We start from the raw sequence: 10,778 nt of genomic DNA, 5'->3' as shown, positions 1-10,778 counted from the left end.
TGTAGGAACACCCAGTAAACTCACTGGCCTAAGGCAGACTCTGGTAGAATCATAGTGTGTCTACTGCTGTCCTACCTGGGTTGAGCAGATGGTTGTGTCTCCAGGAAAGGTGCATGTGACACTGCTGTGTCTTAGAATCATGGTGAGACCAGGAATGGAAGTCATTTCTCTCATTTATATTGCCTGGGAATTAATGAGGACTTTCTAAGGTCTTTGAGAACATCTGTTTCCAATCGCTTAGGAGTTTACACTTGCAAAGTAAAGGCACCCCCTCCCCTACTTCCTAGGAAGTGTTCTTTCTTAAGCTTCAAGTAAGATGGAGAAAAGCAGAGCTGGGAACCTCTCCTTCCACCCGAATTCCACAGTTGCTTCTTACCTCCTCCTGTGCGTGTGTGTGTGTGTGTGTGTGTGTGTGTAGGTCAGTTGTGTGTGTGAGTGTGTGTGTATGTCAGGTGTGTGTGAGTGTGTGTATGTGTAGGTCAGGTGTGTGTGTGAGTGTGTGTGTGTGTGTGTAGGTCAGGTGTGTGTGAGTGTGTGTGTGTAGGTCAGGTGTGTGTGTGTGAGTGTGTGTAGGTCAGTTGTGTGTGTAGGTCAGGTGTGTGTGTGAGTGTGTGTGTGTATGTCAGGTGTGTGTGAGTGTGTGTATGTGTAGGTCAGGTGTGTGTGTGAGTGTGTGTGTGTGTAGGTCAGGTGTGTGTGAGTGTGTGTGTGTAGGTCAGGTGTGTGTGTGTGTGAGTGTGTGTAGGTCAGTTGTGTGTGTGTGTAGGTCAGGTGTGTGTGTGAGTGTGTGTGAGTGTGCGTGTAGGTCGTGTGTGTGTGTGTGCGTGTAGGTCAGATGTGTGTGTGTGTGTGTGTGTGTGTGTGTGTGTGTGTGTGTGTGTAGGTTAGGTGTGTGTAAGTCAGAGGACAATCCTTGGTCTCCATCTTCCGCCTTGTTTGAGACAGAGTCTCTCTTTGGCTGCTGCATGTGCCAGTCTAGATGGTCCTCACCCTTCCAAGACTTCTGACTCCACCTCTCACGGAAACAGGAATGCTGGGATCAGAGTCATGTGAACATGTTCAGTTTTACGTGGGTTCTGAGGTTCTGACGTCATATCCTCACAGGTGCACGACAAATTCTTTCTCTGATGAGCCATCTCCCCAGTCTTGGGTCAATTTTCTTAAGCAAGCAGGGCACTGTGACTAGGCCTTATGTCAGCCACCAATGGTGTTCTGAGACATTCAGCTGCTTCTATTAAGGGCTACAAATAAGGGAAAAGGGAGAGGTCTGGCTGTGGTCAGGCAGAGGGGGTAGCAGGTTCTCTTGACCGAGAAATGTCTTGAACACAGGGCTGGCAATATGCAGGTGAGCTCATGAGAGCGGGTACTTGGTAGCAAGCTAGCCAGCCAAGGGAGAAGCAGAAATGGATAGTATCCTACTTTGAGATGGCACACATAAAGGGGAAACATTCTCCAGTCCCCTGAGGCTGGATCCCTGTGTGGTTGAGGCTGAGTTTGTTTCCTACTGAGCACTGTGATGCAAAACTGACCTGGTGGTAGGCAGACAGGATTGGGCAGTGGATGGAGGCAATCCCAGTTGGGGAACTGTGTCACTGCCATTATCAATGTCCTCTTGACATGGCCATCAGCTCCTTAATATCTCTGAATGCTATGAGGGGGCTAGGTCTTTGGGCCTTCACTTTGAGTCTGGGTGGCTTTGAAAGCTTCTGCCAATGATGTGAGATAGGAAAGATACTGAGCCACATGGTTGAATTGAAATGGATGCTCTTGGGACACTGACAGGGAACAGAACTGCCCCAGTACTATGAAGCTACATGCAAAGATTTCAGCTGATGGTGCCTCCAAGCCTCAGTTGGCTCTGGCATTTTTGGTGAGAGAAGGGAGTTAGTACATATGTGTGTCCTTTCCAGTCCCTCAAGCCTGAAGAGGCCACCAGTTTTGATGCTGATGACATTAATCTAAGTCTGGCCACCTCCCAGCACAACATGCAGGTGGAGTTTCCCCTTTCTTTATAGTTCACAATGGGCATTGCGCTTTGACATGTGAATGTAGGGAGACATTGACAATGTATTCAAATGACAATAGCTACTGGGTGCCCATAGTTTCTTAGAATCCTAGTTCTGATGCCAGCTGTGCCACTGGAGAAGACTTGGCATGAGTGGCATTCTCATTGTGCAGAACTCCTGGCTCAAGAGCTCGAGAGCAGGAGAAGATGGATTACGTATGAAGCCATCGTGGTGTAGCAACAGGCGAGCTTGTGTGCAGCCCAGACAAGAGCTCTTTATACCTGTGTCCTGTCCCTTGTCAGCTGCCGGTAACCAAGGACCTTCAAGCCATCCTCACTTACACGTGAAGACAGAGAAAGAGAAAATGTAGAGTTTATCTTGGAGAGAGTGCTCAGAGCCGAGTGGAAACTAGGAATTATCTTGATAATTAGATGAAGGCTTGCAGATTAGATTAGAAAAGAGATGAAAATTAGATTTAAAGGGCTAAAAATAAAATGGTACCTTCTGAAGAATACAAGAAAGCACAGATAAAATGAGTTAAAAATAAATTCCTAGAGTGCTATGGCATTTACATTGTAGTTGGGAATTAGTTCAATAAAGTTCTAATTTCTATTGAATTGATTTCTGATTAAAATTAGGAAAAATGCCTTTGATGGAAATAACTCTCCTTGCAGTCACGTTACACTAGGAATGTGAATGCAGGAAATCATATCCTCCCATGCCCAAGAATTGGAAATGTCTCAAATGCAAATTGTGCTCTCAGTCCCATAATGCATTGGGCACCAAGGCAAGGAAGGGAACCATCTTGGGAAGCTTCAGAAAAGGAAGTGACCAGCCAGACCTCCCTGGGGCCTCCCTTACCTCCCTCTCCTCTCAAGCCAGGCTCAGTCTCACCTCTGCGTGTCTTTCACCCCCTCTCCTAGCCTCCAGCTAGGTAACAGTGTCCACCTCTGCTCTCTTACTGCTCCAACCCACACAAGGAGAACACAGACTCTGGCTGCATTTGCTTTAGTGTGGAATGCCAGAGCTTCCTTTCTAGCCTTTCGGCATCGCTTTGCCTGGCTGGAAGATGCTTCCAGCGCTGGTGTGAACTCTGGCCTTTGGAGAAAGTCTTTTATCCCAACTGCTAGACAATAGAATTTGGCAAAATAAAGAAAAAGCCAACAGAGGTGTTCACATAGGGGCCACATCTTGGGGGACAGTGTGATTTATTTCACCTGCTCCTTTGGCAGGGAGGTGAGCAGGGGCGTCAGCAAAGCTTCTTTTACTTCAAGAAGAATCCCTTATCCATGGCCCACATGTCCTGACACTTGGTGGTCCCAATGTGCTTTCTGCTTTCCGTGGGTCTCCATGGGTGTGCTTAGAGATAGGGTATATAGGGGAGCGCATAGCAGTTGACAGTGAGGGCTGCAGGACCTTCAATAGACACCTATATCAGCTGAGGCCATCTGCAGCTGGCCAGGAGCACTGATTGGGTCTCTAAGGTGACCTGGCGGCCACCCATGCTTCTGCTTAAAGCAGTCTTCAGGTTTCCAGAGTGGAGGCTGGGAATCAGCAGGCACAAAGGCCCCCACGTTCTTGAGATTCTGATGCTCATAGGCTGAGGCCAGGTTATTTGTACTTTGCAGTCCCTGGAAGGGATCCATTGCACCTTCCACGAGGCAGGTTCCAAGGCTCAGAAGCACAGAAAGATGTCATCTCCATCCTGTGCTGGAGGAACAGAGCTGGCAGAGGCTTTGTAAGGGAAACTGTAGAAGAGTTGAATTTTAATGGACGCATATGACGTCATAATTAAAGACGGAGAGACAGGAAGAGACCAGGCTCAAATACAGGAGGACCCAGAGAATTCTCCATAGTCACTGGGCTAGATAGTGACATGGGAGGTGTGTTAATAACTGTGGGGTCCTGCGGCAGGGGCAGGAGAGGCTGGCTGCTGGAGCAGGCAGAGCTGGGTGATCAGAGATAAGGTGGTCGGCCAACTTGTGCTGTGTGAGACAGAGAGGATGTGGCTGTTCAGATGCAGCTACAGCTCAGCCCTTTCCTTTCCAAGAACAAACAGAATTGCCTGCAATGTCATCAAAATGGCGTGTGGGGGGGGCGGGGAGGGAGAAGAGAGGGAGAGAGAAAGGGGGAGAGAGGGAGAGAGGGAGTGAGGGAGAGGGAGAGGAAGGAGAGGGAGAGGGAGGAGAGGGAGAGGGAGGAGAGGGAGAGGGAGGAGAGGGAGAGGGAGGAGAGGGAGAAGGAGAGGGAGAGGGAGAGGGAGGAGAGGGAGAGGGAGAGGGAGAGGGAGAGGGAGAGGGAGAGGGAGAGAGGGAGGAAGGTAAAATGAGTGTACGGTGATCTTGTGTACAGAGGATAAAACATGAATCTATTTGGGGTCAATAGTTTGCTTAAGAAGTAAGTAAGCCCCATGCCTGGCAAAATCCATCAGTTTGGACTAAACTCTTTGGTTTGCAGGCCCGAGTGCCTTAGAAATGTTGGGAGAGGTGGATTTTTGAACAGCAAAGAGAGAGCAGGTCTGGGGGCCAGCCTGCAGCTTCTTCTCTTAGCAGCATGTGACCTGGGCTGGTTACTTAACTTCTCTGTGCTACAGTGCTCTCCTGCAGAGGAAAAAAAAAAATATATATATATATATATAAAATTTTTTTTCTAGTTCTCCCAGAGGGAGAGGGAGAGGGAGAGGGAGAGGGAGAGGGAGAGGGAGAGGGAGAGGGAGAGGGAGAGGGAGAGGGAGAGGGAGAGGGAGAGGGAGAGGGAGAGGGAGAGGGAGAGGGAGAGGGAGAGGGAGAGGGGAGACTATATATAGTTTCTAGTTCAATTTCCTAGTTGTCCCAGTGAGTCTTAGTGGGTCTAAACACCACTGTATACGTGTTAGCTTTTACTTTCTTTCTTTTGCTCTCAAATTTAAATGGTTCAGCGTTTGAAAAAAGCAAGATAACAAAGCTTAGAGGCAGTTGTAAAAAAAAGCAACTGAATCATAAATGTAGGCAAAAGCTTGCACATAAAATTAAATCTAACAAGCCAGGCTAGCAAAATGAGCACAGCTTCTGGCAGAAGTGTTATTTTCCATTGTAAAGACTGTGGTTATTAAGTCCTCGTGTGACTTTTGGCATCTTTTCACTCTTTTTGGAGGATATTTTTAATAGTTTTGTTTCCTTCTGACTACCCCAATATGACTTCATAATGCTATTTGGGGAAATTAGGGGTCTTAAAGAGGGACGTTGAACACACAGTCGCAGATTCTTCTAACAACGTGGTCTGTCACCAGTGTGCATGTGAAGCTGCTCCCGGCCTGCTGTGGCCACACTCACGAGCTGTAGCATTTTCTGAGGGAGTGACAGGGAAGAGTCAGGCCCTGCGTAATGTTACATACCACAATACACTGTGTGTTTTCTTTCTGTAATTTTATTTGCTACCTGTCTTTCATTATAAAATGTTTTAGCAAAGATTGGAAAGAATTTAGGAGATTAGGAAGCCGTATCTGGTAAGCCTTCAAGTAGGCCTGTTGTAGCACAGATTGTTGTTTTTGTGGTTTATTTAAAAGGTTGGGTGTAGCATTATGCTCTAAATATGGTTTCTCAGACCGTGGAAGGATTAAGGTTACCGCGGGGGAATTAAAATTTCATTTCATTAAAAGAAATTGGCTGTACTCACTTGCTTTCAATGAAAATGAAGTCAAATGGATTACACACACACACACACACACACACACACACACACACACACACATACAAATATGTATACAAATATTTCTAAATATCAAGGTAGTTGGTATTTGGAATGCAAATGCATACTTTTATGATTAAATTGAATTGCCTCAGTCATACTTAGAATCGTGTAAACATTCTCTTGTGAATCTAGAGATCCACGGGGAAGTAATTTTATATACTTTTTATTTACTTGTTCCTTCGTTAATTTTCTCATATATTTATTGAGGTGCAGGGGCTAGACCCAGAGTCTCCAGCATGCTAGGTGCTCTCCACCACTGAACCACACTCAGTCAGAACTGCTCTACTGCAAGCTGTGTAGCCTCAAGTTGCTTGTGTTTCTTTTTGAAGGACACATTTTTAAGTTGCTTGGGTTTGCCACAGCTGCCTTGCCCCTTATCAAAAACAATCCCATAGAACATTGCTCTGTGGCTGGTTTTCCTGCCCAAAAGTGCCGACTTCAATGATTGGGCAATTCTCTTTCATCCTGCCAAATTAGGGAAAGGCATTGCCTGGGGAGAGCAGAAGCTGTGTCCTGGACGTCGCATGGGATGGGATCCAGGAGGTTTATGGGAAGAAGCTTGTTTGGAAATGGACCTCATGGCCCACTGTGATTTCATAACTCCGAGGGCCAAGCCCCATGTGGTTCAATCCCCGAGTGAGCTGTGGTCAAAGGAACACACTCAGCTATCAACAGTTATTTCAAAATAATGCGTGCTCTTCACTACACTTATTTCAGAAAAAACCCAGAAAGAAACAGAAAGTGGAAATCGTCCTTTAACTCCCCTCTTAGTCCTTGACTGCCCTGAGGTTGGCTCTCTGTGTTGAACCGTTTTAAGTTCCACTCGGTTTTACCTCCTCAACCCAAAAGAACCTCCTTCTGGTCTGGAGTGGTTTATTCCAGGTTCTAAGTAATGTTCCAGGGGCTGTAGAGATGGATCAGTGCTTAAGAGTGCATGCTGCTTTTCCTGAGAACCTGGGTTCAGTTCCCAGCAGGTCACAGTGGCCTGTGACTCCAGCTCCCGGGATCTGAACCCTCTTCTGGCCTATGTGCCATATACATGATCATACCCACACAAACGTCATGCATGCATGCATACACATACACATACATACATACACACATACATACAGATATTCATGCATATACACACACACATACACATAGTCAAAAATAAAATAAATCTTTAAAAAAAGAGAGAGAAACCCTTAGCATACAGGCCTATAATTCTGGGGTTGGGAGGCTAGGCTGGGATACACAAAGCTCTATTTCACTCCCTTCGCCTCCCAAATGAACAGAGCAAAATGAAACTCTAGGCCAGGAAGCTAAGCCTTCAGCGGTAGAAGCAGAGCTGCTCCTGAACAGGTAGAAGGAAGGGCTGGGCTGGTGTTTAGCAGTCTTTCCTACATGCTGGTTTGGATGACTCCCAAGTCCTCCCTTCTTCCCCTAGGTGGAGCTTACTATAATCACAGAGAGCCCTTTCCAGCCTGCCAGAGGAGGCTGGGCCCTTCCTTCCCAGTCTTCTTTGTAACTGGAGTCAGCGGGCAGCGGTCATTTTTCAGAGTGCTCGCTCCCTCCTGCTACTCCTGTGTTTCCTTTACCCGTCAGGTTTCGGTGCTATTTGCAGATGAACTTTCTAGATAATGTAGCAGGAATCCCCCAGTTGCTTTTTAATTGCTGTGGGCCGTGTGTAGCTGCTTGGGGAGCTCACTGACTTTGCAAGAGGGAAAGGAGAAAAAGACGTAGCAAGTTTTCCGAGGATAAATAAAAAAAGGATAATTTGAGATCCAGGGAGGGAGAAACAGCATCAGTTCAGCCTCTGGCTCCTTTATTCTCCTTGGCGCTCTGGCATTGGCTTCACAGTGTAGCTAGAACGGAGACACAGGAAGTTATGTTGTTCTTCCCTTCAACCAGGGCAAAGGCTGGCTCCAGCCAGCGGAAGAAAAGGTGCGCTCTGAAGAGAAATCCCCAAGTTTGCTTTAACCCTTCCATTAGAGATGTGCGAGAGATGTTCACAGCCCATGGTGTTTAGTCCCAACATTCTGCCTTCCCAACTGAATCTGGATTGGCATTTCATGCTGGACCCTTCCCCAGGGTTTATGCCACTTACTACTGTCCTGCTCGGTGACTCATCCTACTGCCTGTGTTTCTTGGATGAGCGATCAGGTACAGAGTAAGCTTTTGTCCAAAATGACATGGTTAGGAGTTGGACTCAGCCCCAAGGATCTAGACGTCCTGTCCTCAGCTGTGTCACAGTGTATGACCAGGGTTGCTCCCATGCTGAGCTGCAGGAAGGTGCACTGGTCATCGGCACCGTTGTCAAGTGCATTTATGACACCATGACCTTGTTACTAAGAGACTGATTTGGTCCTATCAAATGGGTCTCCTTGGTCCTTTTTTGGCTTTGATAAATTCATTGTAATTTAAGTAAAAATCTAGTGGCTCTGGGACCCCATCATGAGCCTGAAGAGCAGGCCTGAGGGTTGTGGGTTTTGCGTATCAGTTTTAACGGGGGGGACAAGGGAATAGAGAAGGTGGGCCCAGGCCACAGGAGGGCTTTTCTCTAAAGTGGTTGGGTGTGTTTTCTTATAAACCACAACTACAAAATTAAATCGGATAATCTAAATATTTCACAATAATACAGCCTTACAATCTCACCAGAAATGTTTTTTTTCCTGTTTGCAAAACAAAAACCAAAACAAAAGCAACAAACAGCCAGAATCAGTGTGTACAGCTCTGTATATATAGTTCAGAAGCTGGTAGAGCGAACAGATAGTCAGTAAATGATAACAGCTGTACAAGAGAACTCATTCATCAGGCTCACCTCTCATCCCTGCTCAAGCTAAGCCAGCTTGAGTAATTCCGTACTCGAAAGGAGTTATAAAGAGTTCTGATTAATACGCACGACAATAAACCCTAAAACCCAAGGATTTTAGTAAAAGCCTGACTTTCTCACACGTCTTCACGTAATAAATGCTTCCAAGTCAGAGAAAGTAAGAGCAAGAGGGAGAGAGCATGAGATAGAGCTCAGAGCTGTCCCCCACTAGGGCTCCTGCGACTTCCCCAGCTGGGATGCCTGGGGCCTCTTAACTGCTAGATGTTTGACTCCTGACCATCCCTTTCAGCTCTGGTCTGCAATCAGAACCTGGGGGCTCAGCCACAGCCCTACCTTGGCCCCACTGAGAAAAGGTGTATAGTTTTTAAAACCCCAAATCAATGTCATTTAGTTTTTCTTTAATTTTCTTCTGCAGGACATAATCATCGGCAAATGGAACATTCCTTTACATTGTCCCCAGCTGAATACCAGCCAACAGTTCTTTCCTGGGAGAGACCAGTGAATTCCTGAAAGGGACAGCACATCAAAAGTAGCCTCTCTCGTCATTTAAGATTCTATTTCAAATTCAAATCAAGGGTGAGTTTCATCCGTGTCATCAAGCTGTTGCAGATAGACCAGACCCACGGATCATATTTTTTCTTGTGTTCTCCTAAGAACGAGAGCTTTCAGCTAGTTATTTGGGGCTGATTTTTCCTCATTCTTCTAAGCAAAGGGAGAGAATAAAAAAGGGAAAGGAAAAGGAGAAAAGGAAGAGGACATAGGAAGCGGGAGGAGTTGAAGGGAGACAGACAGGTGATCTGTGGGAAGTTCCAATGATGGCATCTTCACCTTAAGCAGTAGGGTGGACTAAATAGCTGAACAGATTACACCGAGATATAATGCCTAAATATGTGGAATCTGCCAGGACTGGTGGTGCACACTTTTGACCCGACTTTGAGGTTGGCTCACAAGTTCAAGGCTAGGTATGCAAAGTGAATTCTACATGGCCGCATAGACTGTGTCTCATACCTACTCAAAAATGAATGAATGAAAAATGCTACATAAAGTACATTAAGAGTATTTCAAATGCACTGTCAGTGACACACAGAAGCAGGGAGTGTCCTCAGAGGCAAGCAGGCTGCATCTACTGCTTGACTTGGACTGGGTGGGTACCGGCACCCAGTGTCCTTGTCAAGTGCAGGACCTGCCCTTTGGATTGTTCTGGACTTCACAGTAGACTGCAGGAAGACCTTGGGGTCTGGTCAGAAAGCACCACATAAAGCTGGAATTTGGAAAGAGGAACTTCAGAAAGAGCCTAGAAAATGCCCAAGGCTGACAGACAGCAGCATTTCTCAGTAGAATCTCCAATGGAAGAGTCCTCTGTTTGCTGTTGTGGGGACAGCTCACTTGCAAAGTACTCAGTGGCTATTGGGACTAAGCTTTAAATAGCAGTTAACATAAATTTAACTTTGAATTGGTGCCAATGGGACACACCCAGTCTGTCACCCACTTTCCCAGTTTTACTGGTATAGTCACAGCCTGTTGCTAGCATGTTATCTCTGGTTGCTTCTGAAACCCCAGGGGACCACAGAGTCGAACATGCTTACTGTTGGGCTTCTGCAAAAAGCTTGCTGTCCCTCCTGATTTGGTCTTGCTTCTGAGTTTGGGGTAAGAAATAAAGGTGGAGGGGAAACCCACAAATAAATCATTCCTTAGGTTCAATATGCAGTAAGACAGAAAGGGCTTTAAACAACAAAACCATAACCCGGGAGAAAGGAGGAGACCATAACAAAGTAAACTGAGGTTTACAAGATGGTTAAGACAGTAAGTCATGGTGAAGAACTTTATGACAACAAATCCGAAATCGAGAGAGAGAGAGAGAGAGAGAGAGAGAGAGAGAGAGAGAGAGAGCATGTTTATGAAAAAACACGAACCCTTTGCTAAAAAAGAAATCTAACCTTGAGGAACAGAGTAAAATTTATTAGTCAGTTTTATTGGCCGCTGAAGGAATTGAGAATTCTGATTTTATAAAAGGTCTCTAAGAGGTTCTTAAGATGAGAAAACTAATTTAAAGAGATATATCCAAAGCAACTCAAAACAGATTAAAATCCAAAGTTGAGAGCTCCAAGAGTGAAATGCTGGAAAGAAAACATCTTGGCAAACATTTTTCCCCTGGAAAAATCTCAGGTACCAAAAGCGAAGATGGACAAATGGTAGAATTGAGACTCTCTGCCCAGCAAAGGAATACT

The 10,778-nt window shown here is 46.0% G+C and overlaps 1 long non-coding RNA gene across 1 annotated transcript; it reads right to left on the bottom strand.

Moving 5' to 3' along the window:
• Positions 1 to 7,532: 7,532 nt before the first annotated feature.
• On the bottom strand, positions 7,533 to 8,019 carry LOC134486681 (uncharacterized). Its single transcript, XR_010066023.1, has 2 exons — positions 7,825 to 8,019; positions 7,533 to 7,582 (listed from the first exon to the last, which is right to left on the bottom strand). It is a non-coding gene; the product is annotated as an uncharacterized LOC134486681 (long non-coding RNA).
• Positions 8,020 to 10,778: the final 2,759 nt, after the last annotated feature.

The sequence above is a fragment of the Rattus norvegicus genome, chromosome 4 (assembly GCF_036323735.1).
Source record: "Rattus norvegicus strain BN/NHsdMcwi chromosome 4, GRCr8, whole genome shotgun sequence".
Lineage (NCBI taxonomy): Eukaryota > Metazoa > Chordata > Mammalia > Rodentia > Muridae > Rattus > Rattus norvegicus.
The sequence above is the reverse complement of the archived record's forward strand: the minus strand, read 5'-3'. Positions and strand labels throughout refer to the sequence as shown.